This window comes from Passer domesticus, chromosome Z, assembly GCF_036417665.1.
Source record: "Passer domesticus isolate bPasDom1 chromosome Z, bPasDom1.hap1, whole genome shotgun sequence".
In the NCBI taxonomy this organism is placed as follows: domain Eukaryota; kingdom Metazoa; phylum Chordata; class Aves; order Passeriformes; family Passeridae; genus Passer; species Passer domesticus.
Genome location: NC_087512.1, coordinates 78,508,801 through 78,527,716, shown reverse-complemented (window position 1 = coordinate 78,527,716; position 18,916 = coordinate 78,508,801). Strand labels below are relative to the sequence as shown.

The 18,916-nt window shown below is 38.7% G+C and overlaps 2 long non-coding RNA genes across 3 annotated transcripts; one reads left to right on the top strand and one right to left on the bottom strand.

Annotated features, from left to right (window-relative positions):
• Positions 1–866: 866 nt before the first annotated feature.
• LOC135290825 (uncharacterized) lies at positions 867–14,703 on the bottom strand. Of its 2 annotated transcripts, none has more exons than XR_010353639.1 (5): positions 13,902–14,703; positions 10,324–10,501; positions 7,969–8,927; positions 7,480–7,666; positions 867–1,911 (listed from the first exon to the last, which is right to left on the bottom strand). It is a non-coding gene; the product is annotated as an uncharacterized LOC135290825 (long non-coding RNA). The 2 variants fall into 2 exon arrangements; XR_010353640.1 differs by having other exon boundaries at positions 7,969–8,055.
• Positions 12,979–15,453, top strand: LOC135290824 (uncharacterized). The gene is made up of 2 exons (XR_010353638.1): positions 12,979–13,277; positions 14,575–15,453. It is a non-coding gene; the product is annotated as an uncharacterized LOC135290824 (long non-coding RNA).
• Positions 15,454–18,916: the final 3,463 nt, after the last annotated feature.

The following is an 18,916-nucleotide window of genomic DNA, read 5'->3' as shown; positions in this document are numbered from 1 at the left end:
AATTTCACAACAGGAATCCATCCCTCTTCTCCCTGTGCTGGACCAGGGGGGCATTCCAGATCACTCACAGATCCAAGGCTGCCCTGACACCAGCATGTCACCTCATCCTGAAACATTTTTAAACTTGCTAGGATGCTGCTTTCCCTGGAAATCCTGGGAATGTGTCAGAGATTTTGTGAGAGCAGGAGGCTGGAAAATGTTTGGGGCCTGTTTGAGAAATCCAACAACAAGGTATCCTGATGAGGGGATCTACTGCTGTGATGCAGGACATTCTTAACAGATGAAATCTAGCAGATACCTGTTTATGTTGAAATTATTTCATTGCCTTGAAACTGGCAGCAGTGCCTTACAAAACACTTATGGTAGATAGGTCTTGTGTCAGCCACGAAAATGCATGTAGGCTCAGCTGAGATAACAATACATACTTTCAGATGCTTATTCATGTGTCAGACAGTTCAGACCTCAGCTTTCTGTCAGTCATTACCTCTGCAGCTGCACCTTTTAAAATCGTAAAGCTTGGTAGAAATAGAAGGAAAAAAAAAAAAGACAAATATGGCAACAGCATCTGGATTTTATTTGCTCAGACTAGTATTATTTCTTCACCTTTGGTCGGCATTTTACTCTTCTAAACAGGTGAAATTCAACAAGAAACTAGATCCATGTCCAGTTAATAATACACATTGTAAACTGCAATTAATAATTTTTTTAATAATACATAGTTACATGAAATTGGAATACTGTCAAAAAATTCCAGTGATAAATTGTTTGATTTTTTTTTCTCCCTAACCTAACAAATATTTTTGTCACATTTCCATTCAACCTGCCTTTAGAATGAAAAAATAAAAATAAAAAAAGGGCGGGCGGGAGGGGGGAAGACTAGAGAAGAATACTTCTGCTAAAAAAGGTGCTACTAAAATAGTAATAATAATAATAATAACAATAATAGTAATGCATTCCACAGTTATGATTGCTGTGCCTGCATTGTTAAGTCTTGACATTTTCAGAGAGGAGGAGGAATGCAAACGAAATTTCTGGTGGGGCAGAAATTTCAGAGGGTGATTCTGGCACTGAAAGCATCTGGACTAACCTGAAATCTGAAGACAAGTTGTTTAAAAACAGAAAAGCAACTGAAGGTTGCAGCTCAGTTTCAGAGCTGTTGACTTTTCACAAAGAGCCCTCAGAAACAGGTTCAGAAATGAGTTGCAAACAGTAAAATTTATGCTCTTTTCAGAGGGGTGTAGAGCACCTAAAACATGGTCCTGGGAGCCTGTAAATCCCAGAAGGAAGCTCTGAATGTTCCATCCCCAACCTCACAGTCCCATCAGGTTGGTTTGGAATGAGAATCTCCATGGATTCCCTCTCTGGGGAAGCTGTTCCCACATCCAGCTGGGTGATCAGGTGTTTCTGCACTTGTGTGGAATTTTCTGTCTTTCACTGTTTCTGTGTTTCACAGATTTTGTGCCCACTGCCTTTTGTCCTTCCCTGTGCACCACTGAGAGGGATCTGGCTCTGCTTTGCACACTCCCACCACCGACTTTCACACATGATTACGCTTTAAGTTCACATTTTATCCCCTACCAAGACACAAATTCCCTCGTTGCTGCTCCTTCAGCAAACCCCCATCAAAGGAGCAATATCTGAAACTTTGCTGAGTGCACTCAGTGAAGGAACACTTGCAGGAACAGATGGTTTTTATCATCTTGCTTCTGGCAGGCTTTCACAGTGGGGGTTTTATCTCTTGCACATGCTGGAATACCCCTGTGGATTGGTTTGTGTGGGCACAGCCAGCTGCCAATTCAAACAACGTGCAGCAGAAATGCAGAGGTCTTTATCCCAGGAATGATGAGGAACGTCCCGTGGCAGTCTGTCTCTGGCTTTGCTCCGCCAAGATGTTTCCACTCACAGAGTTAACTGGAAATTAAAAAGTCATGTAATCATATTGTGAGAACAAAGATGATCCAGGTGCTTTAAAGAGCAGTTCTGGCAGAGGATATGGTTCTAATAAAGAAATTTGGTTTTGTCCAATCATCTTTTTTTTTTTTTTTTAAATTCACCTTGTCTTTCTTCCCCACAAAAGAAAGTGTAGTTAAAGAAATTTTTCCTCTTCCCTTCTCCATCTTGCTAATTTTTTTTTGTTGGTTTGTTGGGTTTTTTCCTTTTGTTTGTTTGGTTTGGTTTCTCCTAATAGGCCCTTCATGTAGAAAATCTGATTCAGATCTAAGAAAAACTGAGTCTATGGAGAGCAACAGTGAACAGCTCAGCTCTAACAGGTGACTCCTTTATTTTTCCCAGAGGAAGGATCAGCTATATCTAAGAACACAGTTAATTCCCTAGAGTGATCCTCAAGGTCTTCAATACCAGAGAAATTACTGGTTATTCTTGTATTTAGTACAAGTTTTTTTTTTGGTAGCAGCAAAGCTGCTGCCTGGCCCTGTGCACACAGTCACCCTGGCAAATTCTGGGACCTTGCCTGGTCCCACAGCTCTTTTCTGATCCTTCTTTGGTCATGGATGCTGCCCCAAAAAAGCCCCAAAAATGGTATTATTTTTACCTTGTTGGTCGTGCAGTACGAGTTTGTAAAATTAAAGTTGGGAAAATTCCAGCTGGGGGCCATGGTTAATGGTTTGCATGACAGACTGAGTGCAGTGTTAAAGGGGAAGACACTGCACGAACATTCTCACACCATTTCAGGGGTCACAGCTTCCTCCTTCTCCAGGCTGAACCCCAGGTTACTCGCAGAAATATCAGGCACCAGATTTACAAAAAAAAAAGAAAATTTAATAGAGTGGTACAGCAGTGAGTCTCTGACTAGTCTGTGCTAAACAATGAATATCTCTCAAAAAACCTGAAACCTCCCAACTCTGATTTTCTCCTTTCTTTTAATTTACTATTAATTGTATTTTCCTTCTTCACATCTTTATATTCCTTTTGCCTGCTGGAAGACAAGCACAGCAGCACTAACAAATGTTTTTCTCTTCAGCTTGGATGACCAAACTCTGCTTAGTCTTGGGCATCACAAAAATGCTTTGAGCTCGTATGAAAAAACCACTTAAAATACCTGGATTTAAACCATCAGCACCCAAAATTTCAGCTTCACAAACCACTCCTACCCAGAAGAATGCTCACTGAATAACCCTTACACTTCCTGAAAATTATCAATTGAAATCACTTGGTCATGGGTACCAATGGCAGTCTGCAGGTCACAAATATATAAATTAAAAATTGGAAGTAACTCAAGCTTTAATTGCTGGTTCTGTTTTTATATCCACATTATACTAAACACATCTAAAACATGGCATTTGTAGCTTAAACTGGCATCAGTTTAAAATAAGCACATATTTGTTAAGAACTGAACTGCTTTTAACACAGTTGCACAATAGATTGGGTTTTTTTTTTTCCTCTGTTAGTTAATGGGTATATTGAAAACATATTTCCGTAGTTAAAAAAAAAAGCAAAAAACCCCCAAACCACAACTAACCAACCAACCAAAAACAAAAAAAAAAAAACCAAAAAAAACCCCAAAACCCCACTCCCCCAAAACCAAAAATCAAACCCGAGACAATATTCTTATCTGAGCTTTGGCAGAACATATGATTATGAAAATTACATCTTTCACAAACAGATTTTTTTTTTTTTAATCACTCGTGGGATTTTTTTACCTCTTCAGTAAGGTGTTTGCAGTTATACAGAACAAAATGGCACACATCAGAGGAGTAATCACAGCTAAACAGAGATCTCTTTGTACAACCAAATACCCCAATATCCTTGTTTTATGCTGATAGGCACATTATTAAAAATAACAGTCATTGTATTGAAGATAGTGCTGTACATGGCTCCTGGTTCAGGCTTAAGAACATATGTCTTCCAACAAAAAATAACAAATCTGGTGCTTTAACATGTGTTTTTTCCCCCCTCTTTCTCCAATGATGAAAAATTTGCATCTGATTTTTAAAAAAAGCAACAATGTATGAGACTTTTCAGAAGCATTAATTTCTGGCTATTCTGAATACTCAGAGCCTTTAATACATCCCAAGGGGGGATCAATTAGAGCAGAAGTAAATTATTTCTGGTTGTTTTCTCTGCCCTAATGACAACTTTTAGATGTGAGGATTTGCACCAAAGCACTCAGTGAAGGGGGAAAACCCAATTTTGGGTGCATTAATTATACAGGGCAAAGGAACATGAGCTTACTTCTTCTGCATAAACAAGCAAGGACTTCATGAATAATTATTCAGAATTATCTAAAGCACTGACAGAAATACAGGACGATTTGTGAAGGGCTTCAGAGATCAAAATGTTCTAGCAGTGATTAGAACATTTAAGCAAACACTCAAAGTTGAGCAGAATTTCAGCTTTCAAGAAAAAAATGTATTGACAAAACAACAGAATGACTGACATCAAAATAGTTAATGATATCTGGACACTCTATTTAAAACAGCATTAGAAATTGTCTAAAATTGGGCATTATCCTTATTTTTATTTTGAAACGTGATCTTTTTTCCTTTGTAGGTGACACTTACATAGCATTAATAATAGAAGAAATGAAAAAAATACTTCAATCATATGTAAAAGCTAGGTGTGGGTAAAAGATCATTTAAAAAAAAAAAAGTCAATCAGTCTTTACCAATGAGACAGAAAAAATTTAAGCAGCAGTTGAATGCCCCAGTTCCTTGAGGCATTCAAAGTTTGTAATGAAATAGAAAAAAAAAAGTTTATTTCTTACTTTAGGAATATGAAATATTTTGCCTAGGTATAGTCATTACTACTGTTGGTACAAAAAATTTTCCCTTTCTCAGGGCCTCTACAACACCACCATTGGTCCACAGACATTATCCAATCCTGCAGTCATGGTCATCAGTGCCAGAGCTTGAATTGGTACTCGAATGGGAGCAGCCAGAAAGTCAGAAACAAACCCAGATGAAACACGGGCACTCTTGAGCATTCATCAAGTTTCTCACAGGTCTTTGAAATCAGCTGAAGGGACTTTTTCTTTTTTCACCATGTGTCTTTCCTTCCTCTCTACCATTGTGCAGTGTCCCCCTCTCTCACAAATGTATTTCTCTTTTACTTTGGGTAAGAAAAGCATTTTTGGACCTCAAAATGAAATTATTTTGTGCCTTTGAGGTGGAAGGGACCCAGCCACCTTCAGCATCTGAGATCCCCACAGCACTGTGGACTCTAATATGTAACATTAATATTAATAATCTTACATAGAAGAGCAAATAACCAGTTTGGGGTGCTTTTTTTCCCCACAACAAGATGGCTAATATATAGTTTAAAGGAATTTTTGATGGCTTGATGTTTGAGAAAATGAAAAGAACTTCGACCACTGTCTGTCTGTGTCTCAGCAGAGAATGTGGTTGTATAACAGTAGAACACTAACTCTGCTTTTATCCTTCAAAATCAAATATTTACAAACTTTCTTATTATTTTTTTCTTATTGGTTTTATTGTTCTAATAGAAAAATGGAAGGGGGTAATAAAAGTAACTTCCCTGTGATGTTTTATATTTGTTCTACTACTTTAAAATTCAGTTGATGAGGCGCTACTGAAACTTGCCCAGTCACTTGGCTTGGCGCTCAGATGCATAAAATTTAATTTTAAGCTTTTGTCTACCACTGAGGGTTTTTTTTTTCACAGCCAGGCATACTTTGGGTTTAGTATCTTAATAAACAAGATGCATTTCAAATTAGTCTCATCATTTTTTTACAGTGTGGGAGCGGGGAGGACTCGTTTGAGTTTGATGTAATGTTTTGAGTCAACACAAAACATTTTTTGTTGTTTTGCCAAAAACAAAAATCATATTCAGCTGTGAGTCAAGGCAAGCCAGAACCTCCCAACTATTTTATTCTGGCTGTTACACTGAAAAAAATTCATTTATCACTCAGAGGTATGTTGCTATACCACAGGATGAGTGGCCATTTGTTTTTGTGCTTTTTTTGGGTACAGTGGGAGAGTGCATTTCTCCTCCATGGAATTTTCTCCCATTTTTGTTTGTTTGTTTGTTTATTTTTGTTTATGTAAGCACACTGTTATTGATACCTGCCCAAACCAGAGGCATCGGGATCACAGGACAGTGTCAAAAGAGTTTTTCTACATCCTGCCCTTCATTCCCTATTCAAACTAAATTACCAAAGGAAATGTTGTTCAAAGTATTTGCAGTTGTAGTTCAGGGCTCCAGCTTTTCTGTGCTTGACACTCAAATGTTTAACCCCAATTCTCAGTCACTCCTGAGAATTTCCAAGGTTTTACAGTGTTGCAGAAATCACATTTAAAAACCTCACAATTTTTTCCAAAATTCATTCTCTGGCCTCAGAGCAGCACAGTTTGTTTCCACTGTTGTGAAGTGATTTTAACTCCATAGTTGTAGGATTCTATGCCTGTTTATCATAGGTGTAACTATGATACTGAATGTGCAGTAGTGGAAAATCACATCTGATGAATTCTACATCATCTCCATAAAAGATGAAGGCAGAAGACTAAGTAGTGAACCCTAATTTTTGGGTTAGCAAACCTGAAAGAGCTGAATCCTGATTTCTGTTATGACAGCGTGAAGTAAAAAGGATCACACAGCCTTAAAAACAGGCATGGCATTTGTAGCAGATCAAACTCACAATTCTTTGTGGTGAAGTTAGCATCCAGGGGAAAATTCAGACTTAATTCACCAACTCCCCACAGCTTCAAAGACCACTGGAATCAAACTGAATGTCCTACCTCAATTAGAAACAGAAAACAATGTTTTTAATGAATCACCACGCAATTTGTTAAATTACTGTGACATTGCTAACCTTTACAATCATTTAGATTGCACTAATTTTCTTGAAATTTTTCTTTGCCTTTTCTAACCTGATTTCATGTTCTGGAATCTGATGGAATAATAAGACATCCCAAAAATCAGAAATCAAACAAAACCTAAGAAGGAGCCTTTTCCATCTGTAAGTCTCAACTAAGAGCTGCTATAATATCTCCCCAGTGAGGACAGCCTGGTGTGAGAGACAAGTTCTAAAGAGTTTATAATTGCCATAGCTTGCTTTGTTTTTAATCTAGAGATAGAACATTGTAGTTGATTAAGAAGTGAAATGCAAAGAATTAAGAGCTGTGTGGATGTAATATTCTCTGCAATTACTGAAAGAAGAAAAACCAAAAGAAAACTTTTAAAAGGCCAGAAATTTAGATTAGGTAAAAAACATCTAAGGCAGCACACATTCAGCATTCCTTTGGATGATCATCCAGCTTTTCATGGATTTTAGGTTGTTTTTTGTTTGTTTATTTGTCTGTTTTTGTTTTGTTAGTATGTTTTTGTTTTATTCACATTTGGGTCTTGTTTGTTTGGGGGTTTTATTACTGGTTTAGGAATATTGGTTGGTGGTTGGCTTACTGCCTTGGGTTTTTTGTGATCAACTTTTGACTTTCCAGAAAACATCTCCACATGCACAAGTGCTTTCCACTCCACTCCATGATTTTTCTGGACAACTATTACCTTTTTCTGATCGTTATGCTTGCATTTATCACTCCCTCCTTCTTCCCAAGCTTTACTTTCCTGCAGGATGGTTGCTTTGTTGTCTGATGAAACATTTCTGGGCCACTTAGGACACCGGGACAGCTTTTCAGTGGGATGGATCTGCACTGACTCTCACTTTAGGGCCTGCAGACACCAGTTGCTTTCCCTGAAGAGTGGAAAAAAAGCCCAAGAGACACAGCTGAAGCCTTTTAGATGTCAAACACTGTTCCCTGTCTCTTTTTAGCTTTTCACATCATTGTTTCCCAGCACCACTTCCCTCCAGCATCCACACAAGTTGCAGTGGGTTTTGCTCAAGCCAACAAGAAATTTAAGACTCTGTCTTTGACACACAAACACAACTTGAACTCTTGTCACTTTCAGATGTTACCCATGCTTTTTTCCTCTTTGGGAAAATCAGATTAATTACCATCTTTTACATGATCCTGTTGCTTGTTAGATGGTGCTCACCTTCCCAGGCTCACGTGTCTGTTTTCCTCCCAGCTGTGAGTATCTAACATCCTCTGTTCCCATCCCTGTCTGCGGTTTGGTCCTCCTCTGTTGCAGTAAAGTATAAAAATCATAGAGAAAATCTTCATAAAATCAAGGCTGCTCCTCTGGAATCAGTGGCTGGCCTTGTCAAAACCAGCATTTTTCAGGTTCCCATGTGAAAGCAATCCTGTTGTGAGCACTTAGCATAACAATTTATTCCCGAGTGAAAAATAACTTACACCTGTATAAACTGTTTTTACACCATTAGATAGGAAAATGAAAACTATCTCTCACAAACAACTTCCCTGCATGTAGGGACTGAGAGTTTGACCAATCAATACAGAATAACAACCTGTTACTAACCAATAAAAGTAATTGGCAAGAAAACTACCAACCAATTGGAATCACATAGAATGTCTGTAAAACTGCATAAAAATCAGTTGTGTAAATAAAGAAGTGACTTTTTCCTCCATGAAGAAAATGGAGTCTGTGTGATTTATTCCCATAGTCCTTCACTCAAACCACCAGGATCTCTGCCCCCTTTCCTCTTTTGGCTAAGGTTGGGTGAAAGGGCACATCTGTGACTGGGATTCTTCCAGGAAAACTCCTGCAGCAAAAGGAAATGCTGCCTCCTAAAGCTTTCCTCATCTCTTCCTTCCTGCGCCATGGAGAGAAAAGTGGAGGGATGTGAAAGCTTCCAGCTCCATCTCCAGCATCAGGATGTGGAAAAAACAGGCTTGGCAGCTCTTTGCAATGCATTTTTTGCCAGGTGAGGTTGAAATCCTTGAGACTTCAGCTTGTTGCCACTACATGGTTTCCAGTTTCAGGAAAAAAGCCCTTCCTGCGGAGTTCCTGAGAGGTGGCAATGTTGTTTCTGCTGTTCCTCCACACTTTGCCCAGGGGAAGCAAACTGGTATTCACCATCTTGCTTTTAGCTGCTGCAAAGGAGACAAGATCACCCTGGTGTGTATTTAGCCATTTTGTAGCTCACACTAAATTCCTCAAATGTAGTTTTCCCTTCTAAAGGTATGTCACAGTGTCCACACATAAGACAGACATGGTGATAGGAGGTTCTCCCATCATCACCATTCTCTAGACCCCAGGAGGGGCCCAGGAAGAGAAGATTTTATCATCATACCCTACCAATTCCATAAACAGAAGGCTTAATTCGATGCTGTTTTAAACCTGTCTCTTTTCCAGAGCAATCGTTTTTGAGCAAAATCAAACCAAACCCAAAAGAGAGCCCAGGGGAAAAAAGAAAAAAAAAAAAAAAAAGAAAAAAAAAAGGAAAAAAAAAAGGAAAAAAGAAGAAGAAACATTATCTCACTTGGTTTTGAGTCAGACTCTCCAGAGTCCTCAGGGAGGAGAAGAGCAAACAAGACTATGTTCAGAATGTTCCTGTTCATGAGCTGAGCTCAAACAAATGCACCAGAGCAAATAAAAACACACTCGAATCCAAGAGCAAACCTATCCCCTGAAGGCCAGGACACTGACTGGGGCTACAAGGAAGACAGAAGAAAGCAGAAGGTATTCTGGGGTGGAGGACACCCATACTGTGACACGGAGATCAGGAGAACTTCAACCTTTGCCACCATATTAATGTGGAAAATTGTAAGGAAAAACCCCAGATTTTGCTGACTCCCTTGCAAATTCTGGGCCTGACTCAAAAATATTTTTCTTTGTGCAGGCAAAGCTAACTAGCCATGTTATCTGTCTGGGTATTTCAGTATTTCACACAGTGGACTTGCAGTCAGCTTGCTCAGCTCTCATCCATCCCTGGAGGGGCTCCTAGGTCATGTTGGAAGGTGATGTGAAATGGCTGTGGAAGTTCCAGAGAGGCTGAAAGAGCTGTTTTTGACTTGTGCTAGCTGAGGATATTTCATGGCTCAACAGGAAGGAAGAAGGTGTGGGATAAGATGCTCACAGTTTAGTCTCCACAGTCATAGCAGTTTCAGTAAATCTTTAAGTAGCTTCCCTTCCACCACTTAATCCGCTTTCATTTAATTTTATGAAGTATCAGGAAGTGATAATTATTTTTAAGAGGTGTTTTGCTTTCCTGAGGATGCATGCAAATGCAGAAAATGGACTGCAACAGCCCTCCTGAATATACGACATGGTTTGTTATGGAAAAACAATTAACAAGAAGCAATGAAATCCGATTTATTTAATCTGTGCTGTGATGAAAGCTCCCCTGATGTGTACTTGTCTTTCTGGAAGCACTCAGGGCTGCCACTAATCCTTTGCATTCTTTGGAGAATGCTCATTGATTTAACTACCATCAAATGTAATTATATTGTCCGCAGGTATGTTTGTCATGCACTTACACTGACGTACCTTTGAGGCCATTGAGTAATTTCTCCTGAACATAGAAGGATGAGAAGGGATCATTTAAAGCTGTGTTTCTGCAGCCTCCTAGATGCCTTTGACCTCACCTTTCTGCAGCACAGGTTTTGGACTCACATGGAGGCAGGTCAAAACAAACCACTCCTCAGACACCTTGTAGGCCCCGCATCTAAATTTAAAAATAAGCACAATTGCAGTGCAGGGCTGAGGATTTGAAATATCAATCTTAATTCTGCTTAATTAGACCAAAACTAGGTGTTGGCAGTGTGTATCTGCCATCTAGTTTGCTCGTGGGTGTTAGAATAGAATGAATTATAGTTTCATTGAATGGTTTTGTTTGGGAGCAACCTTAAAAATCCTCTTTTGCTGTGGGCAAAACCTTCCACTAGACCAAGCTGGTCAGGGCCCCATCCAAACTGGCCTGGAACAGTTCCAGGGATGGGGCATTCCAAACTTCTCTAGGTAATCTGTTCCAGTGCCTCACTGCCCTCAAATTAAAGAAACTCTTCCTAACACCTAATCTAAACCTTCTCTCTTTTGGTTTGAAAAGCATTTTGCCTCATTCTGACACTGTCTGCCTGGTAAAATGCCCCTCTCCCTCCTCTTTATGAGCCCCCTGCAGGTACTGGAAAGCTGCAGTGAGGTCTCCCCAAAGCTTTCTCTTCTCCAGGCTGAACCCCAACAGTGTCAGCCTGTTTCCATGGAAGAGGGGCTCCAGCTCTTTGGCTCATGTCCACCTTTTTAGCCACCAGAAAATACCCCAAGTCCTTCTCCACAGGACTGCTCTCAATGAATTCTTCTCCCTGTCTCAAATCTGGGGTTGCCCTGACCTATATGCAGCACTTTGCACTTGGACGTGAACTTGATGTTCTTGTTCACAGCTTCTATCTTGCAATAAATAAATCTGGAGAGCCCTCTCAATGTAAGAGTGAGGAAAAAAAAAAGTCCTTTTCTTTTTTAATTACATGCCAAAGATGCCTGGATTTCAAAGGGGCTGTAATCCTAACACAATTTGGAAGGTTTAGAAAGACCTGCCCTCAGCAGACTGGAAAATCCTTCTTCAGCAGCTAGCCCCATAACACCCTCTCCACAGTGAGGAGATTCCCTCACTGTCAGCAACTCAGGAACAGATGGAATTAAATTCCAGCCTCTTGATAAGAGGAGAGTCCAATCCCTCTCTCTCCATGGTTTATCCTGATGCAAGGAAATGACAACCTGTTGGTATTATTGCTTACCTGATCACATAAATAGTGTTAGTAGATTTTTTTGGGGTTATTTTGCACCTGCAATGGGCAGCTCTGCCCCTCTGAGGGCAGATTTTATAAATATAATATAATATAATATAATATAATATAATATAATATAATAAATATAATATAATATAATATAATATAATATAATATAATATAATATAATATAATATAATATAATATAAATAATATTTTATATATATATAATAATATATATATATATTATTATATATATATATATTTCAGGCAGATAATCTCTCCACCCAGACCTTATGCACAGTGGATAACTGCAATATTGAAACCAAGCTGGAGATTCAGGTTGCCCTGCATTGATCATCCAAGGAGGAGCTGTGTGACCTTTTCCTTTCACCCTGCTGGCTGCAAAGCATTTTTCCCTGTGCTTTTTTAGGATGAATCAACCATGGTGTTCAACCACTGACACACCCAGAAGGGAAACCCCACTGGACCAGTGGTCATGGGAAAATACCTCTTCAGGTCTTCTGAACAGTGCCTTGGACTAAGGATGGCTACCTGGGGCAAAAAATTCTTGGAAGTCCAATCACATTTTTACATATCACAGCAGGCTCCACATAAATGTTGCAGCTCTGGAGCTTGTTTTTGTATTCTTTTCTCAAAACAGAGCAGGTGCTGCCTGGAGGATGAGGGTCCTCCAGTTTGAAACTGAAATCCTTTAAATCTGAGTCTTCATGGCTCTTCCAAAAGCTCCTTGGGAGGTCAGGTGTGTATTTTCAAGGCAACTGAAGCATGTTTACTAGTTTATGGCATGATATACCTGTTGTGCAGGTAAAGAAATGATTTTAATAACTGGCCCAGCTACTTCCCTGTACATTAAAGGGAGGTGTAAAACTTATTTTTTTAATGAAGTCCATCATCATGTAAAGACAGCTATGACCCTATTTCCATGTGAACATAACAGTCTGCTTTTTAGCATATACTTATCCTAAGATGTTTGTTCTGACATAAACGTGTCCTTCCCACAATAAAATGTCAATAGGGTGAAAAGAAAGCAAAATTATCTGTAAGCCTAGAAATGCTGAATTGTTGTTGTGTACTAAGCCATCCTCTTTATCAGCATAATAAAAACTAATGAAAAAATGGCACAAATTTTTCTGATATTTCACTCCTTCCACCAGCAGCTTTTGCTTTGCTGTTATTGACCTGCCCAGCTGTCACCAGCACAAATTATTTAAGTTTTTCAAAATGCCTTTTGGATTTCACATCCATTCCTCCCCCATCTAGCCTTTTCAAAAATGCTCTTAAGTAAAGCAATATTTTGCCAAAATGGGAACCATATGATTTTCTCTTCAATGCAACCAGCAAAAATTGCAGGGCTGGTGCATGTGGTCAGTGGAACAGCAAAAAAGAAGGAGGAGGACAGTGTGCCTATGAAAACAAGGAAACTTCAGAAAAGAGAAGTGATAAGGACTGTGCTGGTGTACTTGTTTGCCCTTTGCCAAGCAGAACCAGGAGGATGCAGGCACAATTCAACCATGCAGCCTGGGAAAGCCCTCTGAAATTCCTGGCCATGCAGTTTTCTGGTGCCTTCATAATTATGTTGTGGAACAGACTCTGCTGGGACATCACAACAAGTCACAACATCTTTGAGCAACCCGTAATTTGCAGCGTTTTAATGGTAATGCAGCTGTATGATGAAAAAGTTTCGTGGACCCACTGGTAAGAACTGATTCATTGCTGAAGTCAGGCATTTTCATTAAAGTTTAGATCAGGAAAACAATGTGTGGGCAACTGCTCCAGTCAACAGGAGTAAGAGGTGAAACTGTTGCTGCAGAGAAATTTGATTGCTGAGTTACTGCCCAATGCCTTTAATTCAGCAAATAAACAACCAAATTATTTGCTCTTTAGTGTTAGGCTGTTTCTGTTGGAAAAAATTAACTGTCCCTACAGAACTGGAAAAATTAGAGCAGGGAGCAAGTCATCAGAAGGGCCTAAAGCTGCAAACTGACCTAACTGCTAGGCCTGTTTGCAACTAAGCTTTACATAAAAGGAAAGAAAACTATTTAAAGGTCTCTGTTTTCAGAGATGCAGTTTAACAGGCCCTACTGCAGCTCCTGTGAGGCACCCCATTAATATTTTCAACTCTTCAGCCAAAATTTTACAACATTGGGATTTTCACAAAGGCGTGCACAAAAATTAAATTCACACAGAAAGAAAAAAAAAAAAAAAAAACCACAAAAAACCCCCCAAAACCCCGCAACTTATAACACCACAGGATGTTTAAAGTTCTTCAGGGGCCCACAGCATGCAAAAAGAAACATGTCTGAAAGATCTGATCTGTACCTCGTTCAGCTCCCACATTGCCTGAGGATGCAGTGAGAATTATTAACCTTGATGTTTCATTGAAAGATTAGCAGCAGCATCAACTGGCTGCACTGGAGAGCAAATGAAAGCCGAGATATTCCATGATGCTGAGACAAGAATGCAACTCTCCCACATACCACGAGCAGTGCTCTCCACTGCCTCTTCCACCAGGAGAGAGGGAATTTTTGCAGTGGAAACCCAGTCCCTGATCAATATCTGGCACTAATGGTGCCTTAGGATTTTAGCTTTTGTATTATTCACATGTTTGTAATCCTGCAATTCTTTAGTGTATAAATGTAAATTCCATGTAGAGTGTTGGACACTGCTTTCCCATTTTGGGCAGACACAACAATTCCTCTCCAGGCCTGGCAATCAAGGACACCTCATGCCTCAGGCCCCAGAAATTTAAACAAAATTATCTCTTTGAGGGGGGGAGCACACTTGGGGTAAATTACTTCATTACCTGAAGCTGTAATTGGAAGATTAACCCCCAATATGCAAATGGACCAAAATTATAAAAGTGTGAAAACTTGTGACCCATGGTCTATTTTGGGTGCAGGCCCTGGGCGGGCTTCATCTGCCTAACAGTACCCAAAGGCCCTTCAGTAAACATAACAACTTTTTATTCCCTCGTGTTTGTCTGCCCAACAAGGCACCACTGACACCCATCTGGGGCACACTCAGCTGCCTGAATTCTCAGTTTTTGCCACGCTGGTGAACAGGGGAGGAGAAGAGGAGCTGCCCCAGCAGAGGACAAGACCCCAGAGGATGTGAAATTGTGGCTGGATGAGCTGCACGTGGAGAAGCCAGAGATGTCCCGCAGGAATCCTTCCATCTGGCACCAGATAAAGCAGCCCTGTGGCTATTCTGATTTTCACTGGGGGGGTGGCTCCAAGCCAGGTGTTGGGTCTGAAGAGGCCTGAGCCCAACAAGTTGAGTATAAAGACTGTGATGGTAAAGAGGAAGGCAAAGCAGAGGTGCTTATCCAAGTTTAACTCAGAATATTGGGCCATAAAATGAGCTCTGTATAGCACTTAGCTAAAACAGAATACCTGAGGGATTATATATCTTTTCCCTTGAATGTTGGCATGGACAGAAAATGCTGTTGTGGAAGAGTTATTTCATTGCATGACAATTTAAATGAATGTTGTGGAAGCACTTACACATGTTTCTTTGGATGTTACCATTCCCTTTGCTTTGATAAGATGCAGGCAAAATAGCTTTCATAACTTTAAAAATCCCTTTTCACTCGTATTTTATATAAGCCCTGTAAAATTGAGAGTACAATATGTTTCCTCACTGCCATCAATCTCTCTTATATGTGTCTGTGGATAGAAATACACAGAAACACCTGTGTTTGCTATTCTGAGATCTCACATTTAGGCTGATACCTTGCCACCATTTTCCACCAGATTAATATCTTTTTTTTTTAATACACACACATGTATATGTATGCTAGTATAAGTATACTTAAATATATAAAATTGCATGAAAATCCAATATCAGTTTGAAATAAAATTGAAAGACATAAGCTACTTCTTCTTCTTTTTTTTTTTGTTATCTATAAAATGGTTTGCTACAAGAAATAATAAGCATCCTAAAATATTTTTAGGACCAAACCATTAATAGAATTAGTACATGCATTTGTTTTGGGCTTTTAGGAACTCATTTAGTATCTTATTTACTAATAAAACTGTGAGTTTTATACATTTCATTCATGAATGCAAAATGGGGCTGAGGAATGAGCTGAGAGCCTCTCTCCTTCCGGCTGGGTTGATTTGAAATTTATCTCAAAGAATTTAACCATGCTATGAATAGAACTAGTCAAACTTCTTTTGAATAGTTTCCCTGATGGGAGACAGCTTTTGTTGGTTTTTGTTTGGTTTTTTTTTGGAAAAAGATTTTCATAAATATATTTACATTTTTAAAAATGAAGATAGGGAGTGATTTGGTTAGCAAAACGTATGTTGGAAGTAAAAAATGAAAACATTCTTGCTTTCATCTCCATTCTTCATGCAGAAGAGATGATCCTCTCCCACCTAATTCTAATCACAGTGTGAAGCACAGTTAGAGCCTCCAGGCTTCAGTTCACTCCCAAAACCCACAAAAACCCTCCAAAAATTAGATACATCAACAGGACTTTTTCACCTTTCCCCCCTTTTTTGTCAGGCCACACAATTAGAAACAAAAAAGCATTATTTTTTATCTTTTAACCTAAAATTCAACTGGTATTTTGCACCCAGAAGATTATTCTGTGGTGAAAATTTTCTTCTGAGGGAAAAGAAATTTTTGTGGGATGCAGCCAAATCCAGTTCTTCAGCATTGCTGCTGTGTGATTTCCCATGAAGCTGGTACAAAACCCTTCCTCTGCACCTCAGATACACAGCATGCATTTTCAGCAACCCATTTTTCAGCTTCTGGACTCTCAGGAAGACACAAAAAATATCAATCAGTTTTACAGAATAATTTTTTCTTTTTCATTTTCCTCATAAAGAAAGATTACCTGGTCAGTACTCTTAATTAATGCATTCTTTCACATTGCTTAGAGATTTGTCTTCCCTCTAACAATGAGCTCAAGACCACAAATTCATATAGGCACCAGGATTTTGTATAATCCAGAAAATTAGAGTAAAATGAAAAAAGAAAACAACACACAAACCAAACCAGAAAAAAAACTCAAAAACCATCTTCAGAGATATTATGAAAATAAAAAGCCATCTGTACATTTAAAGATTAAAGAATATGACTTATGACTAATTGAGCTTTGAAAGCCAGACTTTTCAGGTTAAAAAAAAAAAAACCTTATTATAAAATTCTTCTGAAATTAGGCATAAACAAGTATAAATTGGAATTTTGAGACAGCCAAAACTCCAGAATACTCAGCAAGTCATGGATCATAATTTTTCTCTTGTTGCCATCAACATTCTGCTGGAGAAACAGATGTTAAAGACATCATAACTTGTCAAGTACTGCTTGCTTGAGAGAAGCAAAATGTCCTCATCCATGTTTGATTTTATTTGGAGGTACAAGTCCTGCCTGAGAACTGGCAAACTGAATCATGCCTGCAAAACCCATACATGTCAGACTTCAAGAAAAATACAGTGAGAGAGTTTCCTTAACTTTTGAGGCTTGGTGGCACTTGGAAGTGAAATCCCAAACCCAGCTTCTGAGCTAACCTAAGGTTTTGTCTGAACACAGAGTGGAAGGTAAATGCATCCTTTAAACCCATAATTTATATGGTAATTTAGCCTTTTGTTTTTTCCTGCAAGAAGGACAATCAAGTCAGCCTCCAATTTAGCAAATACATTGATAATTTTGATTTTTTTCAAAGATGGGGTGCGTTTGGTGCCTGAAGTGCAAGAAATTCATTCCAGCAGTTTTCCATCCTTCCCCTGTCCTTCCTGAGGCCAATTGGTCATGTGGTATTTCTACTTCCTTACCATAGCAAGAATTTCACAAAAATGAGATCAAAAACAAAATCTCACAAAAATGAGATCCTAGTGGAAGAGGTGCCTGTAAAAAAGTGTGAAAAAGTGGCCTGAACATAATGGGATCTGTGGAGCTTGATGGGATGTACAGTTGAGTCAAGAAGAGAAAAATGGAAGGATGGGGCAACCCAGGCAAAAAAAATCCCATGTGGTACTCTAACATAAAACTTCCAAGGACCAGTTTTCTTCTCTGTCAAGGTAATTCATCCCTACACTAAAGTGTTATAAAAATTATACCTTATTTTTAAAAATTATATTACGGACAAAGCTCGTTTTTTAAAGTTTGAGTTAAGGGTTTTTTAAAATTCATTTTCCTCTGCTCAAAGAGCATTAAAAAATAGTGCTCCATAAAGAGTTTCCTTTCTAGTTCAGTGTCCAAAGTAAAAAAGAGCAGAAAACCAAAGATCAGCTTGATCCAAATTAAAAAAAATAATAAAACAAAATCTTTCCTTGAAATGAATACTTGCCAAAAAGCATTCTTTACCTAATAAACATTTTGTTAAATTCCAGGAAATAAAAAATTACATTTGGCAAATCTAGCCTCACTTTCTTAGAAGTTAAAAACCCCACTTTATTTCCTGTAACAAAATCTTCCTGTAAAGTTTTATCATGGAATTATCAAAGGAAACATTTTGATCTTCCCGATGAACCTTCCTCCCACATCAACCCTTCATTCATAAACTCTTCCCTCAGTTTCATCCAATAGCATAAATGTTATTACTGGGAAATTATAATTTTGGAGAATAAGAAAGAAGGTATGGGAAGAAAAGACAGAAAAAAGCAATTAATGATAGAAATATTACATAGTTTACAGTATTTTATGAACCCACCCAGGGATATTTTGCACTGCCCGTGAATGCTAGCTACTTCAGAGAAAATGAACATGAAGATGATTCTCCAAAGTCTCTTGAAGTCAACCTAAAGACTCCAAATTACTTCACTAAGCACTGGATCAGGCTCTCTGGCATCTGGAGTTGGAAATATTCATTGCTCTTTTTGCCAGTTCTGACAAAAGTTATTTGAATCAAATGTTGTACATCCAAGTGAACAGCAAATAACTGATCAGAAAAAAAAAAAAAAAAGGAAAGGATAGGTTTTCATTTAAATTGTATTGCTTAGGTCGTCTCCACAGATTTATATCATTCTTCATTTTGCCAAGTTGGCATTTATATTTGTTCAAATACTGAGTGCATCCACTCACTCTTTGAGAGTTCTGAAAGAATTAGAAACAGATTGGGGTTTTTTTAAATATTTATAAATTTGCGAATCCAAAGACGTCACCAGCTACCCCAACTCTCTGTAGTTTTTCTCTCTTTATTTCCTGTAACACTGCCATGATGACAAACATGAGTCTGCCACAATCTCTGCTAAAGCTCTGAACAAGGTCGTGGGACCACAGAAGAGAAAACAGTTCAGCATTACCTGATGTCCAGGGCATCATTAGTAGTTTTCTCACTATTTGAAGAATAAAAGTGACTACTTCTGTTTATATTAAACACACCGAGC